Below are 22,456 nucleotides of genomic sequence, written 5' to 3' on the forward strand. Positions count from 1 at the left end.
ACCATGGAATTAAAAAATCAGCTCATTGATTCTTTTGATGAGAAATTTGGAAAAGACATGTTTGACAATGGCCAACTTCTCAAAAGAGCAGCAAAACATATAAAGACTGTGAGGGCTCAATATAGAAGGGCTCTTCAAAATAACCCAAAGTACGACCATCCAGCTATGATTCCACCAATGGAGTGGAATGAAATAGTAGAAGATGTAAAGGAGAAAAGGCTATGTGAAGATAGAGATAATGAAGCAGCATAGGGAAAAAAGAGGTGTGTCATGATAGTATTAAGTACATTGTAATCATGCACTAATTATTCATATTTGTAAATATATAATCTAAGATGTTTGAAATTGTTCATAGATTGCAGGACACATCCATGGCTACAAAAGCGAGACTAGAAAAGTTTGGCCAACACAAACTTGGCTCTGGTGGCTATATGAATCTCCAGTCTCGAGTTGTAAGTAGGAGAAATGATATGAAATAAATTTTTTTAATATAATGTTGCAAACAATTTTGTTTAGTGAAACCATACATACAAAACTGATGATATTAAGGAAAAAATATAGGGCACAGAATTCAATGTGGAGGTCACACATGAAGATAGAAAACTTGCCTTGAAGGAAGGCTATAAAGTCGTGGTTGCAAGCCTACATGAAGAATCTGTAAGCATTGCCCAAGAATCCAGTTCACCAAATGATATCTCACAGGTAAATTGGTTAGATGAAAAGTAAATGAAATTGAATAGTTGATCCTTTTCTTTTTTTGGTATTAGTTTTGAACATAAATTGACTACATAACAATGTGCATAACATTTTATTGCAGCCTTCATATCCTACCACAGAACCTGCTCGTGACAAAGGCCATAATGTGCATTATAGTGGTGGAGGTATTAATTTGCTAGTGGAAATTAATTATGCAATCAGAAATATGAAATGTTCTCCTTCCATTTATTGTCCAAGCATGGTCTTATCCAAACATATATTCTATGCTGATTATGCAGATCTTTTAGAAAATGTATTGTTTAAAGACTACAACCTCTTCAAACTTTTCTCCAAGTCAGGGTTCCATGCTAATAAAAATATAATAAAAGACCACTTATTAGCATCCTTAAGAATATGCATCTCAAATGACATGAGAGACTTGACTTCCCAGTCTTTAAGATGTGTGTATCTTTATACTAATTTATAGTCATCGAGAGTCTTTTTGAATATACACCATCTAAGTTCAAATATTGGTCATAGTTGAAAGAGGATAATAGATTGTAATCACTATGAAGCAAATGGTAACGAAAATATAACATGATTTCTGGAAAACTATTATATCTCCTTACTGTCTACTATTTTTTTGATTTGGGTTAAGTAATATTTGAAAGAAGCAATGATCATACTCAGGATTATGTGTTGTTTTAGCAAAGGATGCTCCCAAGTTTATAGTACAGATTTGAACAAAATGACATAGTTGGTTTGGTTGCAAGACCTTGTTGAATTTACCTTGAAAGCACCTTCACACAGGAAGATTGTTTGAATTATTTTAGGTAGGAAGATTCTTCTGCAATCTAAGCTAAATGAAGAGCTTCTATTAGTAGTTTTCAATTAGAAAAATTGGGTTTTGATGATGAACAGGTGCATTACGTGTAACTTTTTCGATTGCAAGAGTTATGGTCCTATACATTATATGAGAATACCCTACCAGGAGAAGGCCAAAAATATTTTGATTGATTGTGGTTGTAGATTAAATAGTTTTAAACTCTAGAAAGAATTGAGACATGTCCTGTTTCATTCACTTGGAAAAAATGTCAATTTGGTTGACTTTGGAATATATGATTATATGCCTTAATACATTTTACTCATAGTCATTGACTTCCACAATGCAACCCAAATATTATTTTACTGCATATCAAACACAAAGTATTCATATTAGTTTGTGAGCCATTACCACCAGGTCTTCAAATCAGTGAGGCTATTTTAATGTATGATTTGAAAAAGCACATATCTTTAAAAATAATCATGGACAAAATCATAAGAAGCTTTGCTAATGATAAATATTGTAAATCCATAACTACAGTTTTCATCACTGGAAGGTGTCTCTATGTTGTTGCTCAATTCCATTGCAGTGTACATGAGATTTTTTTTGTTTTAGCTAAGACTTTTCTCTTGCCTATTTGTTGTTTATTAAATCATAGTAGTTTGAATTTCTTGTATTATGTATTTAGGGTATTCTTGAGCAATGACAACAAGGTTTATAGATTGGCAAGGCAATTTATTATATGATTTGGAACATTCACATAGTTTTGTTCTTATTTCTCTAACATCACTACTTTAAAGATTATCTCTAGTTGCTGAAACATATTCATTATTTTAAAATAGGGATCTTTAAGCTTTTGATCAATAGTTGATTATGATTTCCAACTCTGTACTTTGATAAATCATTTGTTCTAACATATCTCATAGAGTAAATATTGTGATATTACTATCATGATTTAACTGTGTAGTATTTGAGTCAAATTAATTGACTCATATTTCATGCACAGTGCTCAAAATGAATCCATCTCTCATGATAATATTTTTTTGAATATTTCAGAGCATGTTGAACATCATGCCAAAGGAGTGGAACATGTTCCAAGTGTTCAACATGTTGATGTGGCAACAGATCAAAATGTTAATGTACATGATGTGGCATTGTCAGGTAAGAAAAATGCATGTTATGTTGTACTAGTACTTAATTATAGACTAGTAATAGTTTTTTAAAAAAAAGAGTATGCCAATTTATCCCATTCACTTGTTCTTGTAACAGAGCCCGCTTTAGTGCACCAGCCTCCTGCTCCTCCAAAGAGAAGGAGCCATCATAATTTGACATTACACATGCCAAAAGAGGAGGAGAATGATGCAGATATGGATGCTCCTATGAAAGCTTTTCTTAAGAGAGCTCAGAAAAACAAAAAGAAGAAATGATGTTTTAAAAATCTTCTTTGATAAACCTTGTTGGATAATGAAAGAACTTTGTTTTAAGTAATTATGTATGAATGATGCGTATTAATACTGATTTTTATCTTATGTTAATGAATATTGTTATGTCTTAATGAATTCTTGATTAGTATTGTGTATTAATGAATTTTATAGCATATTAATTAATGTTATGTGATTGTATTGATTGAATGTTATAGTTCATAAATGGATGAATGAATGAATGAAGTATGTAATTAGATGATAATGGGTACTTTAGATTGATGTTAGGGGGAGGGGGGTGAGGCTAGATGAGCTTCCACCTTCACGTGGTTGGCCTTGTTAAGTAGAGAATATTATAGTATTATTGAAACCAAGTGAAGCTCAAACTAACATAAAATGGACACTTCGCATGTGGTAGGTCTAAAATGATCCACGACTATTGCTGCCCATAACATGAATTTGTGAAATACATTATGATATCACCAATTTCAACACTCTATTCGAAGCATAGGAGTGGCCTATAGTATTAGCATGAATTTTGAGTAATACCTCAGTCCAGATTGCCTCAGAAGTGGCTGGAAGAAGCCTGCACGATTCTGAGACTATGAAATCTCCTCGCCTTGGCCAAGAAGAACTTGCCAACTCTCTACTATTATGGAAAACTGCAGAGTGGTGTGGTTGGTCTGCAACCAACCAATAAGTTCACAATTAAAGGAATGGGCCTTCCTTCACCAAGGATTGCCAAGCAACGATCTCAAGTGCACCAATTTGATCAATGCTCCAATCCTTATTGAGAATCTTGTCCCAATCAATCTCTAGATGAAACAGGAACACAAAGTGACTAGTCAAATGGTGAATAACACCTAAACATCTAAAACTTTCATCCTTATATCTTCCAAGGTCACTCCAATGAATCCCAACTAGTTCCATTACTTCTTGTTGAGAAATCCCGACATTGACACCCAATCAAGATTGATCCCCAAGACCAATGCATCACATGAAGAAACTACATTCCCAAGCACCATAACAAGCACAATGCACTCTTAGTCTATGATGCAGAGGTGGTGTGTGGTATCCATCTTCTTCATATCAGATAGAAAATCCATTCATTTAGCAACAATTCTTTACTCCAATGTCCCCTCAAGGACTTACCAGAATAAAATAATTGCATAAACACTTCATAACTAATCCCCCCATATGCATTTGATCAACAAACATCTTCAATCCTAAAATAAATTACTTTTAATATGACTAGTGTCTATCCAAGGCCTATTCTCAATCAGCAACCAACTATCATTGTAGTTCTTCAAGAATATTCCTTCAATTGGAATTACATTAGTTGTAATGGCTAAAGAACTAGGACTTGAAATGGCCATTCATTCTTTGGAGCATCTCCTAGAGTATGGAGAGAAGAATATTAGAAGAGCAGTCCCATTGGCTCTAGGCCTATTGTCAATATCAAATCCAAAAGTAATGTTCATTGTTTTGTCCTTCCGTTTGCTTAAATACTCAATTCTTGGCCCCTTAATTTACTTGATTATTTATGTGATAGAAGTTTATTGCTGAAATCTGACATGTAAACATCTATATTAGGTCAATGTGATGGATACTTTGAGTAGGCTTAGTCGTGATACCGATTCAGAAGTTGCTATGGTGATTGGTATTCATTATAATATTTCTTTGTAATCTTTCCAATTTCCACCAGATAGGTTTTTCTTATGAATTTTCTTAAAATTTGGCAATCTAAATAACAATGTGTATTTATAGGCTACAAGACTAGCTCTAGGATTAATTGGTGCTAGAACAAATAATTATCAATGAGCTGGCATGCTATGAAATCTATTGAGCTATTATTACAAAGATCCCAGCCTTCTATTCTATGTATGCTATATTGCCAATTATTAATGTTGATGCTACAATTTTATTTTCTAAGTTTAAAAATGTCTAACAAATCTTAATTCAGGAATTTTGATATAAATAGATATATTGCAGGTCCGCATTGCTCAAGGTTTGGTTCATTTAGGAAAAGGGTTGTTAACACTAAGTCCATATCATTCAGACCACTTTTTGTTGTCATAGTAAGTACCTTCATATTGCATTGCTGAAGCAAGATTTTAAAATTGCAAACTTCTGAACCCATCTGCTTGTATTCAATTTGCTTCACTCTTTGCACTTGTTTTGTATTGGTTTGGATATGTTGGGAGTTTAGCAGCTTGTTATCTATATAATTAGCCTACCAGGTTCTTTGCACTCTTTTTCTATTTATTTGTTTCGTGTCTTGCTAATCAAAAACCTAAATTGATTTGTAGCTCTGCAATAGCTAGTATTATAACTTTGCTTCATGCGTGTTTGGACATGAAGTCGATTATCTTGGGAAAATATCATTATTTTCTCTATTTCCTTGTATTGGCCATGTAGGTTTGTATCATGTATTGAATGCATGTATCATGTATTGGATGCATGTTTTTTATAATTTTAACTTGACATATAAACAAATTCTTAAAATAGAATTGTCTTATATTTGCATTGACACAATATTGGCAATGAAATCATTGATTGACCTGCATTGATTAACGTATGAAATTCTCTAAGTTAGATGAAGTTTTTGCAATGAAATCATAAGCATATTGGCTATATTCTTTACACTGATGCTGAAGCATTGTGGTCTGTGTGATAAGACCTAGTGAAATCCATGAATAACACTAACAATAATAGTTGGTTTGCATTCTCCCTCTCACCCCATTTAGGGGGTAGGGATCCTCTTTCAAGTATAACTCATCATAGCTATGGACAAGGTGGAGGGGGGCCATTCTATACTAATATACCCTTGAGGTCTGATGGTTCTCTCTCTATCATGGAGGTTCTTAGTAGGTCCCAAACTAGAGGTAAGAAATGGTAGCCAACAAGTCCATAACCAAAACCTATGGGTTATCTTTGTGAATATCTAAGGCTCTTGAAAAAACAAGTAGGAATGAACAGTTCTTTTAAACATGAACTTGTATTAGTTTTAGGTTATAGAGTGATGATTTGGAGTTGGTTTTGTAAATATTATGTATTGCCAAAACCATATTTTTTTCTTTTCTTTTGGTTTTTTAGATTGGAATGATTTGAAGCCCCCTAGGCTGCAACCAACAAGCCTTTAGTCGACAAACATGGTGGATGAGAGGCTTTCAAGAGTACAGGCTACACAATATGATGCAGAGGAAACGCTTTGGAAGCACCAAACAAGTCTAAGCACCTTGGAGGTATCAAGAAAAATCAAGTTGCTACTCCAAATTTCCTTAACACCACGGGGTTATTCAGTGTTTGGCTCACATCAAAAGGGACTATGAACCCCAACTTCTTCTCCCTTGCACCAAGCAAGACTCCCTCCACACTCAACTTAAAACAAAGTGGTTTCAACCCCCTCAAACCTTCTAACAATAGCAGGGGCCTAACACAAGCAAACTATACCAAACAATGATTAGATTTATGAGTAGCTTGACTGTTGTCAACACCCAAATAAGAATGCAGCATTTAGGCTTGTTTCACAAAGTAGCATAATTGGGATTTTGAGACTTCACGACTTCCAAACACTAGAGATGGTTTAAGACACATTCATAATGATCCAAACAAGGAATACCACTGATTAGAATCTCTACAGCTAACAAATAATGAACATTGATACCATAGACCTAGTAGGCAATTAGGTCTGTCAACACTATTTTTCACCAACCACTTAATTTTGTTACAAAGGACTTTGAAATCTAAGACTAGTTTCAAATACCCTTTTCAAAGTGCTAAAAGACTCCAAAGTTTGGAACCTTGACTCCACTCCAGTATGCATTAACCCAACTATGCACTCAAGCCTAATTAGCAAGTTTAGGCTTGTTCTACAAGGAAAATGGCCATGATATGGGTTCATGGATCAAACTCCCAACTTTGGAGTGTGCTTCTAGTCCAAATAAAGGTTCTTTGTCTTCACACCAAGTCCCAACTTCCCTCTTTCACATTGATTCATCAAATTGCATCAAATAAGGTCTAATACATGGGCATATTAGACCTAGGGCTTACTCCCATAAATCCTTGCTGCAACCTCCTACCTCCAAACCTTCAAAATATGGAATTTCATTGCCCTAGCTTGCCCCAGAAAAATTTGGAAGGATTTTCAATGGTGGGAGTTCAAACTAGGGCCATTTCTTTGTCCAAACCCTTGTTTTGAGGATTTCACAGTCAGTGAGGAAGAAAAATGTGTAACTTTCAAATGGAGATTGATCTTCCCTCCAAACCAATGCCAAAATTCTCTAAAATACAACCTCCAACTAAACTATGCAAAACAAAAACCTTACAACCATTAAAAATCCGTACAGTACGAAAAAACAGAGTGAAAATGCTATAATAGCAGGTTCTCTATTAGATTTTGGAAGCAAAATACATTTGAAAACTTCTCTTTCCCTCTCATTTGAGTGTATAGGGCCTATAAAGGCATTTTCCAACAATTTTAACCAACCAATGACAGTTTTATGGTTATTTGCAAAAAGTTGCTAATTTGTTGCAAAAATTGCTAATGCAATTTTGCAATTTTTATGCATTTTTGGAACTATTTATTTAGAACTATTTATTTAGAAAGCTTATTTATTTAGAACTATTTTTGGTATTTCCTTTTACAAGACAGATTTCTTACATGCAAAATTAGATAAAGGAGAATAAGTATTATTCTGAGCTTTCTCAGAGATAAAAATGATGGTTTGTATGCATACACCTTTATAATTGATAGACAACACCACTTAGAAGTCAGCAACAGCCCTATTTGTTATTAATGTCTAAGAATGCCCTATAAACTACAGAGAAGGCAAGGCTAGTAGACCTCAAGCTCAACTCCAAGTTTACTGGCCGGGGAAATGCCCTTGCATGCTTATGGTATTAGTTGTTGCCTTTTATAAGTGGCAGAAGAGTAGTATATTTCTACTAACACATGTGCAACCTTACCTCGAATTGCCCCCACATCCCTCTTAGATCTAACACATCCCCAAAGGATCACCTTCTGCTAGTGTTCTCATCCATACATAATTTTTTGCTCAGTATATTTGTGTAAGCTCTTGTGGCGATGTTTGCTTTCTCTAGTTCTTTTGATTCTAGATTTTATTTATACTCAGAATAATTCCAGTCATGTCTGTCATTAATGCAAATCTATAAGCAATGAACTTTTCAATGGACCGTCCATTGTAGTTTGTCAATCATGCATCACATTAAGTGGCTAGCATCAAAAGCTAAAGTTAAAAGCCTCTATTATTGAAGTTAAAAGCCTCTATTATTGAATTCTCTTCCCTATCGCCTATATTCATTTCCTTTGCTATTCATGCTTCACACGGGAGTCTTTTTATATGATGATTTATCGTCAATCATGTCCATTCGCTACCAAACAATTCTTATTCTACAAATTTGAGATGCTAGAACTTTTGTGGATGTGCAAGCCATCGGAATATACTATAGGGAGGACGACGAACTTAATCTCAACTGTCAGACTCGGGCAAGTGATACAAATTGTAGAATCTTAACATATGGCTGTTCAAATTTTGTATCTCCTAAATGATTTCCTTTTAGCGTATAACTTGTTGTGCATAGTTGCCAAGTTTTCTTATTGTATCGGGCATATTAATGAAGAAGCATATTAGTTACTGTCAGTGATTACGATAGTTTGATTAGTTATTGTCAATATTTTTCAGGCATTCTATAAAATAGTTCACATGCCTTCCATATGATATGGCATTTTGCATGCATCCTCCACTCTCTCATCTGGGTGATGATGGATTACGGAGAGCGATCTCAAATGATGACGCTAAAAAACACACAATCAAATCCAAAATGAACTTGCATTACAAATGGATTGTGGAAATCTGATATTGTTGATTTTGCATGCATGTCTACCAGGACAATCACAACTTAAACATACATATATATATATATATATATATATATATATATATATGTATGTATGTTTAAGTTGTGATTGTCCTGGTAGACATGCATGCAAAATCAACAATATCAGATTTCCACAATCCATTTGTAATGCAAGTTCATTTTGGATTTGATTGTGTGTTTTTTAGCGTCATCATTTGAGATCGCTCTCCGTAATCCATCATCAACCAGATGAGAGAGTGCAGGATGCATGCAAAATGTCATATCATATGCAAAGCATGTGAACTATTTTATTGAATGCCTGAAAAAAAAATTATACCCAGGCATTGGTAGAAATTTCTACCTTCATTGGTCGAACTTTCTACCTTCATTGGTCAAAATTTTTTACCTTCATTGGTCAAAATTTCTACCTTTCTTGGTCAACATTTTCCACCTTCATTGGTCAAAATTTTCTACCTTTATTGGTCAAACTTTCTACCTTCATTGGTCAAAATTTTTGACCTTCATTGGTCAAAATTTCTACCTTTCTTGGTCAACATTTTCCACCTTCATTGGTCAAAATTTTTGACCTTTATTGGTCAAACTTTCTACCTTCATTGGTCAAAATTTTTGACCTTCATTGGTCAAAATTTTTACCTTTCTTGGTCAACATTTTCGACCATCATTGGTCAAAATTTCTACTTTTATAGGTGAAAATTTATATCTTCATTGGTCAAAATTTTGACCAATTCTAGGCAAAACTTGCATAATGGCTATGGGATTTTTACGACCAAAGTATTGGTCAAAATTTCAACCAACTAGTAGGTTGGTCAAAATTTTGACCGAAAGAATTCTGACCAATGAGTTGGTCAAAGTTTGGTCAAAAATGGGTCAAAATTTTGACCAATACTGGTCGAAAAATAGCCTCAGATGTAGTAGTGACCTATTGAAGATGTTACATGGATTTCTCAATCTGAGTTGGATTTAGCTTAGCTTGTGACACTTGCATGATTCAGGAGAATCATTTTCTCCAAACGCAGTTGTCTAATGCAAGAGCATCCTATGTTTTCCTTATATTCCTCCACTTTTTCTCTTTCTGCCAGTATCTATCGAGTTCTTAGTTGCTGCCAAGTTCCTTTGGTTTCCAATTGAACTCTTTAGATGTTGAATCATTCATAGTTGCTACCGAGTTCTTTGGTTGCTAAGTGAATTCTTTGGATGACGAGTGAATCCTTTGATTTCCTTGTACCTTTGGTTGTTGAGTGGTTTTCTTTAGGTGCCAAGTTCTTGTTGATGTTGAGTGATCCTTTGGGTCTCAAGTGCCAGTTTGATGTTGAGCTCATGTAGATGCTGAGTGCCAATTTTCATTTTCTTATTTTTTTGTGTCTGGTTCCAGTTTGGGCTAATTCTGCTTGCATTTTAATATTTGTTAGGTAGCTACTATTTGTAAAGAGCTGACTTGTGGCATTTCTATATTCTAGAATCTTTTGTAAGTCATTTTGGTAAGTATTTAAGGAAGTCTAAGGTTAGGTTTTAGGTAGGAGGGAGTTAAGGGATAGGTAGATTGAAGCTAGAGTTGAGATTGTGTATAGAATATATATGCTAGAAAGTGAGAGTTTAAATATTGTAATTTGTATTGGCCATAACCCAAAAGGCCTTACAACTGGGCATGTATGAAGATATTTTGATGAATCAATAAAAGTATTTCACTATTCTTCCTCCTTTAGTTGTTTCTCTTTGTGTTTGCTTCCATTATGCTAACTCTTACAAGGTGGTTTGGATAGCTAGGTGAGCCTTTGGCCCTAGTTATTCATCCTTTGCCTACGTCGATTGATGACACTCTAGAAAACAAACCTAAGGATGATGAACTTGAAGATGAAGATGGAATTCTAAACTTGAAGACCAACACTATCCCTAAGGGAATGGTTGAGTTAGAACATATTTTTGATCGAAATGAATCAGTGCCTAACAAAATAATGATCAAAGAAATAGGGATTAAGGTATACAATTCATATAATTTGGGTATCGATGAAGATCCTAAAATAGTAAGGGTCAAAAAGGTGTACAACTCATAGGAAAGGGAAGATATGCTCAAATTTCTTATAGAGTACAAAGATATCATAGCTTGGAGCTATGAAGAGGTCAAAACATATGATCTTGAAATCATTACGCATGACATTCTATTAAAACCATATGTCAAGCCTTTCTGACAAAGGAAAAGACCTGTTACTCCTATTATTGAATTGTTGATAATAAGGAAGTTAAGAAGTTGCTTGATACCAAGATCATCTTTCCTATTTGTCATTCTACATGGGTGGCCAACTTGGTTCCTGTGTTAAAAAAGATTGGAGAGGTTTGTCTTTGTGTAGATTTCCATAATCTGAACCTAGTGTCTCAAAAGGATAACCACCCTTTTCCTTCACTAGATGAAGTTCTACAAATTTTTAACGATTCCAAGATGATTTCTTTCTTGGATGGATATTTGGGATATTACTAGGTAATGGTTGATGAAGATGATAGGCTAAAGATGGCATTCATGACCAAATGGGGAATTTTTTCTTACAAAAGAATGACTTTTGGGCTAATTAATGCAAAGGCTACATTTCAACGAGCCATGGATGAAGCTTTTAAGGGATTAATAAACAAATGTATAGTCATCTATATGGATAACTTAACTATCTTTTCAAAGGATTGAAGCACTCACATTATTGATTTAAGACAAGTATTCAATAGATGTCATAAATATAGCATATCACTCAATCCCAACAAGTTCTCATTTAGGGTTACTAAAGGAAAACTCCTTGGCCATATCATCTCTGAATCCAAAATCTCCATTGATCCTAATAGAATTGAATCCATTATGAAGTTGTCACCTCCTCATAGTCAAAAAGAACTTAAGTCTTTCTTTGGGAAGATAAATTTTGTATGAAAATTTGTAAGTTGATTTGCAGAGATAGTTCACCCCCTTAATGATTTACTCAAAAAGGGAGCAAACTTAAAATGGGTTCTAGAGATTAAGAAATCATTTGAGGATATCAAAGTGGCCATTTCCACAACCCCAGTACTAGTGAGTCTAGATTATGGATTACCTTTCAAAATGTACTCTTTCTCTTTAGAACATTCATGTATTGGGATTCTTACATAGAAGAAGGAAAAAGAAAGTGAAAGGTCCATTGCCTTTATGAGTTTCCCTCTAAAAAATGTGGAGTTAAATTATTCTAACCTTGATAAATAATCATTTTCTTTAATCAAAGGTGTAAAGAAATTCTTCCATTATATAATAAGGAGCAAGGTATATGCAATTGTGTCTAATCCTATGGTTAAGACATTACTAATGCAAAATTAACTAGGTGAAAGGCAAGGAAAATGGATGGCAATCCTTCAAGAATTTGATTTAGAGATTCAACCCATGAAGTTGGTAAGAGGCCAAGGATTATCAAAAATGATAGTTGATAACCATATTAAGGATGAAAAGAAATTCAAATTTGATGGTGAAATAGAGTTGGAAGATCAGAAGAAGATTATAGTATCTCAAGTTGATATTGACTAAGGTATAATAACGGATGTTTGGTACCAGGATATTGTTTACTATCATCTACAAAATTAGTATCCTGATTGGATGAATAGTTCACAGCGTAGGGGACTCAAAATGAAGTATGAATCGTACATACTGCATGATAGGAAATTATACAAAAGGAACTATGAAGGGATTTACCAAAAATTCCTGGGATGCGAAGAAGTAAAAGAAGTTTTGGAAAAATTTCATGATAAGTATGGTACAGGACATGGTCTAGCAGAGGCTATGGACCATATGATTTTAAGATCAAGTTATTCCTAGCCTACAATTTTCAAAGATACTTTTGAGAATCTGCATACTTGCCACATTTGTCAAACTAGCGCTAACAAAGAAAGACATCTTGCAATGCCATTACAACTAGTGTTTGAGGTACACCCCTTTGCAAAGTGGGGGTTGGATTCTTTTGGTCTGGTAAAGCCACCATCATCAACTAGACATAGCTTTGTTCTTACAGATACTAATTATTGTGTACATTGGATAGAAGCTAAGACTTTTAGAAATTGCACGAAAAAGGTGCTTACAGACTTCTTGGAAGAACACCTTGTTACTAGATTTGGGATGCCATTCTTTCTAGTGTGCGATAATGCATCAACTTTTGCATCAATATTCCTTTCTCAATGGGTGCTAGAAAATTAGTTTATTATCAAGTTCTCTTCAAATTATTATCCACAAGGAAATAGTGCAGCCGAATCTACAAATAAGAACTTGATCATGGTAATAAGACATTTGTTGAAGGAAAATCCTAAAGATTAGCATACTCAACTCAAATATGTGCTATGGATAGACCAAGTCAAAGTCAAGAATGCTTTGGGGGAAATCTCCATATCTAGTCATCTATGAACAAGAACCAATATTCCCACTTAACCCTAGGATTCATGTTTTGAAATTCATGAGTGGGTATGTTGAAGATCCTGGTAAGGTACAAATCAAACTAATGAATCTATTGGAGATGGTTGAGAAATGGACAGCTTCTTTGGAGCATATGGTGAAAAACCAAGATGTCATCAAGAGGTGGTTTGACAAGAGGGCCATGATTAAATCTTTCAAAATATCCAACCTTGTTCTACTTTGGGTCAAGGAAAAAGAAAAGTCAAGTAGCCACACTAAGTTTCAATGCTTGTGGATTGGTCCTTATTAGATCACAGAAATTCTAGGAGAAAATACTTTTAGGTTGATTTCCTTACAAGGGGAATTCATTTCATTGTCAGTCAATGGGAAATTCTTGAAACATTACTTTGAGGCCTAAAAAAAATTATGCAAGTGTGTTTTCTTTTAGTTGTGTGTTTTCTTTCAAAGTTGCATCAGTCCAAGGGTTAGGTGTACTCAAGATTTTGTCTTGACGTATCTCATTAAACCACTTTTTGGGAAGAGGTATTTCTTTGTCAAAAAAATTTAATGATTTTTTTTCTTATACCAACTAAAAAAATAGATGTCAGTAATAGAGGACTTTCAGTCTTGAATTTAGAATTGTAGATCAACAACTCTTCAACACTTTGCAAGTTTAAAGATTGATTATCTTAGGTGTTTTCAAACCAAGGTCAATTATAGCAAGGGATAGTCCAAACCCTATTGGTTCAAACAAAAGGGTCTTCTTAAAGAAATTTTTAAGATCATTTTTTGGTGTGAGAATTTCCATAAAGTTCTTAAAAGAGAAATGCAAGGGATGTTCACTAAAGATTGAATCTGAGAAATGACACCAATGTCTTGGTATAGAAAGAAAATAAAAAATAAAAAATGGTTGTAAGAATGAAAGATTCTACAAAGTCTAAGAAAGGTAATCTGACTAAAGGGATATGCACTTCAAATATTCTATCCACTATCAAAACAATTGCTTCATCAAAGAATCAAATGGTAACATGTGATGCTAATTGAAGAAAATATTCAAAATATTATCTAGGACTTCAAATAAAAAGTGACAACCCATTAAGAACCCTTAGGAATAATTCTCTCATTTGGTCATACAAGGGATTGATAAACAACTATCATAAAGATTCCCAATGAATGGACCAGAAGGGTGGAAGATTGTATCCAAGTTGTCCAAGGTTTTTGATAAATTGCATCCTGAGATGTCGAACAAAATGGATACACTGAACTTGGAGATTTGAGATTCTGAGGTTTAGACTACAAAGTGATGTGAAATACGCTTGGAGTATTCAAGATTTAGTTGGTGTTTGACACATATTAGAGGAATATTTGTTGATGAAGAAATGCCTTTGTCATTTCTTCCCCTTTTTTCGAGGCTATTTATAATGGTTTCACAATGCACACCCCATTTTGTATAGAAATGGGGACCCACTAATTTAATTTTTAGCTTTTAGATCCCTAGTCTAGAGCTTGGGTCTTTTTGAGGGTTTTACCTCGTGTTTTGTTTAGTCTAGTTCTCTTTCAGAAAACCCATTTTTTTTGGAGTCTAGAGATTTTAAGGAGAGAAGCCAATTTTTATGCTTAGGGGTGCACCAACGCACCTAGCACACCCCTAAAGGTGCACTAGTGCACTAGTCACATTAAGGAAGACCACATTCCTCTTGGAAGTGTGCACCTGTGCACATTTACAGGTGCACACCTCCAAGAGGTGCACTCAATCTCAAGCCTATAAAGCCTAGGACCCCACCCCTTTCCTTATTTCATTTTCCCTTTGAATCTCTGGTGAACACACCTCCGCACATTGAGAGGTGCACTTCATCAGCTACACAAAACACACAAATGTGTTAAAAAAAAAAAAAAAAAAAAGGTGTGCACCTATCTAAGGTGTGCAAGGTGTGCACCTTTTTTTGCACACACCTAATAAATAAATAAATAAAGCCTAACTTAAACAAAGTGTTCACTGTGATGAAAGGTGCACATGTGCACACCTATCCAAGGAGCACACATACACACCTTTCAAATGCTAAACATCCCCTCAAGTATAGTAAGGGTGTGCACATAGTACACCCCATAAGGTGCACTATGTGCATACCCTTTCACATTTTCCATTCCCTTGCACATTATAAGGCACTAGTAAATTTGGACCCAATTTTTGACCAATTTTGGTCAAATTTTGACCAAGGTTCATCATTATTTTTTTCATTGAAATTTTGACCAAATTGAAAGTTGGTCAAAAATTCAACAAATAAATTGCAGGTTGGTTGATATTTTGACGAATGTATTCGTCAAAATTTTGACCAACCTACAATTTGGTCAAAATTTTGACAAGAAAAATAGTGATGAACCTTGGTAAAAATTTGGATCCAAATGTACTAGTGAGGGTGTGCACCTAGCACACCCCGCAAGGTGGATTAGGTGTGCACCCTTAGGTGTTGAGGGTTTTTCTTAAGGAAAGGTGCACCTAGCACACCCTCAAGGTGCATAAGGTGCACCAATTTTTGTCTTCTAAAGGTGTTATTAGGTTTTAGGTGTTTTTAATAGTTTTTTAGGGTTTTTGGGTTTTTGGGTTTATTTTGTCATAATTAGGGTTTATTTAAATTAATTTTTTCAACCTTCTAGACTAATGAATGTTTATTTTGGATAAATAAAATGGCTTCCTCCTTATCCTTCCTCACTACAAAGATGGCTCTGAAACTAGTGGTCTTCAAATTTCAAGGTGCTCCATCAAAGTCACGCTTTCAGGATGTATATTCAAAGATCTATGATACTAAGCTAGGCTATATCAACTAGAATTATTTGATGGTGTTATGCAATAAGCCAAATGAAGGGCCTCCTATGGTATTTTCACTTATCAAATCAAGACTAGTAAACACAGCATCACACCTAGTTTCAATACAGTCTTTCGAGTTGATCATGGCATTGGCAGAAAACTATGTTTGAGAGGAGAGAGTTGTAAAAAGCATAACTGGAAAGATCATCTTAGATTTGAGACCCAAACATCGAGAAAGTTTTCCATCTTCCTAGGGAAGATCAGTTTATTAGATTGGCATATCATCAAGTAGAAAGGTGGTATAGAGAGCATGGAGAGAAAGCATCAAAAATTATCCAATCCTTGTATCTCATCGATAAGACTCCCCTTGGGAAAAATCTAGGGAAAGTAGATATGATGAGGAGCTATATGAAAGATGATATCAGACATTATCTAGTGTTGATCTTGAGTAGTCATGGGGTTACCAGTTGCAGGACACCTAAATATATGGATGGTACACTTCATTGAGACAATTGAAACAAAAAAGATGCCAATTGATTGGGCTTCAATTCTCAGTGAGAATTTAGATGAACAAATAGTGGTAGTCAAGAACAACCAAAGGTTCTATATAACATCCTATTTGGTGTACTAGTTAGCTGCAAGAGCAATAGATTATCCGAGATTGTTTAAAAAGGGCAACTTCCAAGACACAAATGCAGGTTCTTATGTGGTATACCCCCAATTGGTAAGGAATACAAAATAGTGAATGATGCCTTTATTTTTGCAATCATCCAGTTCATTGAAGGAGATTTTGTGAAAAGGATGTCAAAAGAGGCAGCAGCAAAGATTACAGAAATTGACACCTATTACATCCAATTTAAAACATTCACCTATTTAAGGGTAGAGGGTATGATTGTTAATCCAAAGAAGCTCCCTAGGTATCCATGTGATAGACTCATAGTGCTAGAGATTGTATGACAACTCTTGTCTGCATATGAGAGAGTAAGGAAGAAACATAAGAAGACCTAGGTATGGCCCATCACTATAGGTTTGTTCAGTGTTAACTAGAAGAAGGAGATTGTGACTTTTGAGTCTCAGTGGTATTAGTATCCCTTGGAGGATAATAACTCTCCTCGTCCTTATTTTGATAACATTGGTTGAGTTCGGTACTTGGCAGTAAGATAGTTCCAACATGAGGATGTTATTGAAGATCATTGGATAATTACAGTAGATGACTACAAAATCTGAATAAGGGATTATTGTAGGATGAATCTCTATTTTTCAGGAAGTGCCTTGAAAATGAAGGTCCCATTAAATATCATGCAGCAAGATACTAAAGAGGTCTTAGATCCCTTGTATAACAGAGATAAGATATATGGTCAGCCTATTATGAATGCAGAGATTGATAGAGAAGAAAACTCGGATATTAATCATAGGGCAAGGCATGTCATTCAGTTAACCAAGGATTGGATGAAGAGACCATTCAAGCTGGAAACAATTCCACAAACTATAGTTTCCTAAGCTGCACCCAGCCCAGTGAAAGGTAGAGGAGTGAAGGTGATAGTGCAAACATTCATAGCTTAGTCTCTAGTAAGGCTAGAAACAGTGCATCATCTTGATAGAGAAGTTGGATACTTTAGGGCACAAAAGGGTAAAAACAAAAGAAAAAGAACTTCCCCTTGGCAAGGTCAACCTAAAGAAGAAACAACTGAAGGGGTAGAAAATGTACAAGGAGCAAAAAATGAAGAGACCACCCAGATTCAAGATAATCCACTAGTGCCACCACTAGAACAAGGGCAAGGAGCTAAAATGGAAGCACAAGAAGTGTCTTCACCTACACAAGAGGAAGAAGCCTCCCCATTAGCTACCAAGAAAAGAAAGATGAAAACTCTAATTAGAAGGACAAGGAGATAAAGGGTGATAAGAAAAGTTATTCCTTTTCCATTAGTCATAGAAGTTATTCCAGAAGAGGAAGACGAGGATGATGAAGATGAGGAGGATGACCTTCCCTTGAATCAAAGGACTCTTCTTGATAGGGCTACAAAGGTAGAATGGAGAAGAAGCTCCACTAAAACACCACCATCCATTCCTATACAACCTACTCAAGTTACAACTTCAAAGGATGATTTATAAATATAGATCGATGAGAAAGAAGAACAAGGGGCTGATGTCTTTGAAATGTCAGATTTTGATTTCATGCCTAGAGGCACTAAGTTGGTAGGCAACAAGATAAGGGATACTCTGACAAATCAACCTCCACAAGAGGATTGGATTCAATTATCACCTTAGCCACAAGGACCTAAAATTTCTCCACCATCATAAAGTCAAGATTTATCTTGCTTGGATAAAGGTTCAGTTATTCCTCTCCCTCTAAGTAATGAAGAATAGGTGCAAGCTGAATAGGAAGAAGAGCTACAACAAATACCTGCCGATGAAGTATCAGAAGAGGGACAAATATATAAGGAACCTCACTAGACTTCCCAAGATATAGAGGTAAGGATTGTGTACTCAATAGATAAAAAGATGCTTGATGTGGATCTCTCACAAAAGGAGAAGACCCTAGAGAGGGGTGATAGGGGAAAAGGCCTAATAATACAAGCTCCTTCTTCATCTAAGGATAAATCTATGATGGAAGATGCTCCAAGATGGTTGAGAAAAGAGGTAATGGTTAGGTAAAAAAGATAGTTTTATTATACTAACAAAGAGGAAATGAGAGAATTAGTTGAAGCTCTCAAGAAACTTGAGTTGCGCACAAGTGATGCACAAACATTGGACTTTGTTATGAGTGATTGGAATTGGGACTTGTGTGCCCATGTTTCCATTCCTCCTCTACATGTAAATATTGAGGATCTAACTCCAACAGATTATCAAATCAAGGAGGCCTTGCCTAGAAAACCCACTATGGATACTTCCAAGTTGATGGTCACTACAGGAAGCAAAGAAGTGTTTAAGCGCTTAGAATAGGATGACTCTGAAGTGTTAAAGATTTGAAAGCATAATGAAATCCTAAGGGATTATCTAAATGAAGTAGTTGGTCTATTGGATCTTGAAAATCTCTAGTAGACTTTTGAAGTAGCACTTGATAAGAGGGTTAAGGAGACTACACAATTAGATCCATTTTTTAAGGCTTGTCAGCAATGGCAGAAAAATTTTGAAGAAAAAAGTGTGTAGATTATACAAGGAAATCTAAAACTACTACACCACATGCAGAATAATGTAGATAAGTTTTTTGTTATATTGAACTAGGATTTTGGGTTAATGGACGAAGTACATACCTAGGGAAATGATCTTCAAGTATTACAATCAATAAAGGGTCAAAGGTATTGGATGTTGATGGATGTATATACGATAGATGAGTTAGATAAGATAGATAATTGGATAGAGAAGCTTGTGGATGGAAATAATGTAATAGAAACATTACATGCAGATATTCATAAGCTCAAGGATCAAACCCAAGAGCAGATTTTAGAGGCAGAGAGACATTATAGTGATGCTTGCTTGGACATTTTTGAAGATGATTCAAGGGATAAACTCATGATTGTGCAAGCAGTTGTTGAAAAATTTTGGAAGACTTTTGAAGAAGCTTCCACTAATGAGGATATCAGACAAGCATTTAAGACTGAAGAGGTGTTGCTAGAATTAGATGTGAAATTAGGAGATTTTATAGACTCGCATTGAGGTGGGAAACTATTGACAAAAGGTAAAGGATAAATATGAAGCTTTAGATTTTTTGAATGCAACCCAAGTGAATTAGATTATAGAAAAATTCAAGAGAAAATACCTACACATAGCTTTGGTATGAAGGGGAATAAAACCTAGAAGCTAGAATTTCAATTTTGACACTTGGTAAAATTTTGCATTTTTAGACCTATCTCCCAAGGTGCACAAGGTACACAAAATGTGCTTCTCCAAAGGTGCACTGGAATTTTTTGAAGAATTCAGAGGTGCACCAATAGTTAACTGCCAATTCCAAATTTAGAGCTTTCCATGCATAGAAAATGTATTATGACAGTAGTTCAACTCCTACAAACCTCCAGAGAAGGTTAAGCTTCTATTTTTGGCATCTCCAGAGACTCCTACATCATTTGATGGCTTTCTTCTTATTTTCTCATGATTTCTTTGTTTTAAGACATGTAGAGGCTCATGCACCCATTAAATGATATAAACAAGGGTGGAGTCCTACTTAGCACCAGTTAGAGAGTTGGTTTGTACATAAATAGATCTGTTTGATTACTTTAGAAGCATATGTTTGCATAAAGAGATCTCCCACTCTCAACACAAATTGAGGAGAGGATTTCTTATAAATTTAGGAATGTAATATGTATTTTGGTTCATTATTTTGATGCAATAATATATGCTTTTGGTGCTCTCATTCAAAGTGTAGTTATTCTTGCCTAAGTGTGTTATATTTTGTGAATGTATGTTCCTAGAGTATATTTGAGCCAAGAGTTTTATTGCCTTATTTTGATTAAGTGATCTTTTAGTTCTAGTTTGCCACATGTTTACAAATTTTGCTGACATACTTAGTTGGAGAATAGACACCTTATTGTTCTTGCATAGCTTTTTGTCTCGCATGAGCATACTTTCTTTGGCCTTGTGATCTGATGAAAAGTTAAACATCTTATGGTTACTGAATTCACATGTATGATTGTATCAGTGGAATTAAGGAAGCATTTCTCCTATTTTCATTGGTTACCTACCAATCTTTTCAAAGGTTTAACTCATAGATGTGTTGTTTACATGGCTTATGTCCATTAGGGATTTACATGTCAAGTCATTTGCTTAAACTTCGTGTTACCCTATCTTCATTATTTTCTTTTACAAACACTTGGTTAATTTAGGAATTCATATAGTTGCATAGTTAAAACTACATTCATTATAAAATAGAAGAATTATGTGTGTGTGTGTGTGTGTGTGTGTGTGTGTGTGTGGTTATTTGTTTTGAGATAGAAAGAAGATTCAACATCTTATCCAAAATCAGTCAAAACCAGCAAAGGCCTCCCTATGAACAAATACATTTATCTTCTACCGAGTAGATTCTAGTAAGTTGCAAGATCGTCCAAAACCTTGGAGTTGATCCCAAATTTTCTTTTCAAGAGAGGAGTTCAAAAGGATTCTTGTCATTAAGCATCATGAAAAATCACTCTCAATAAGAGGATCTTGACACTTTGTACACTTTTATTATGAATGTGGCATTCATAGAAATAGGACTTACACATGAAACCACATGCAACTCATTTCGCATCTCTATAAAAGAGATTCCTCTCTCTCATTCTATATAGGACTTCTACACATCATCTCAATGTTATTATAATGAGCAATTTGCTCCACTATTCTCTCTCCTTTCTTAGGGCTTTTTCTTTCCATTTATAATACTCACAAGAGGTTTTCTTTGCTTTCCCCTTTCAAAAATATTTGTCTCCTTTGTTGCTCTTCATTGGTGTATGATCTTGGATCTTGGTTATTTTATGGTAACTTTTATTCACTTGTCTCACTTGGATTAATTTAATTTCATTGCTCTTCCTTATTTGTCTTATAATTTCTTACAAAATCACCCTTGTATATTGATATCAATGGGGGAGAGTAACACATGGAAAATCTATTGATATGTATAGAGAGAATAGTGTATAATTATATTTTGATTGATTTTAATGAAGGATAGATGTTTGTGAAGGAAAGATTTGATTGATGAAGAAGATCTAGAAAAAAATGTTGATGTATGGGGGAGATTAACACCTTCCTTACCTTATGCATGATAGTTTAAGTACAAATAACATTCATGGATAGCATGAATGGGGAAGTAGTTGCAGTAGAGACATTTGGTATTCATAGAACTTAAATTTTTTTCATCTATGTTTCCATCATTGCCAAAGGGACTGATTGTTAGCATGAATATTGATGGTATTCCTATATGAGAGTATCCTAGCATTATTTGGGAAATGATTCAGATATCTTATTTTGCATTCATGACAGGTTTTCTCATTTATATCAACATACTAGTTATTCTGTGAAAGCTGGTAGAGTAGCAGACAGAGTTTAGGTTCATGAGGTTCGAGGAATGTAGATGAGATTATGTATAGTTGAGAAGATGCTCTATAGAGTGTCTAGATACTATAGTCAAGAGTGTGTATAAAAATATGAAGAATGCATAGAGATATGATTGTTTTAGTGAAGGAAATATTCAATGAGTGTTTTTGGGAAGAAATTACTATTGTTTGGATTGTATCTCCTAACAAAGACAGAATTTGGTTAAGTGGACTTAGACAGAGATAGAAGACATGATGAAGATGATATGGTTAATCACCCACATCTAGATGAATAATGAGTTAAGATTATAAATACTTTGAGTCGACAATTTGAGTGTAATTATGTAAATGATATAATATTATAATGTAACATGTAAATGTAATATCTTAAGTCGGTCCTATTTTATTATTATAAATTGGGAA

Source organism: Cupressus sempervirens, chromosome 4 (genome assembly GCF_028749045.1).
Source record: "Cupressus sempervirens isolate cs-2001-9-10 chromosome 4, ASM2874904v1, whole genome shotgun sequence".
Classification (NCBI taxonomy): domain Eukaryota; kingdom Viridiplantae; phylum Streptophyta; class Pinopsida; order Cupressales; family Cupressaceae; genus Cupressus; species Cupressus sempervirens.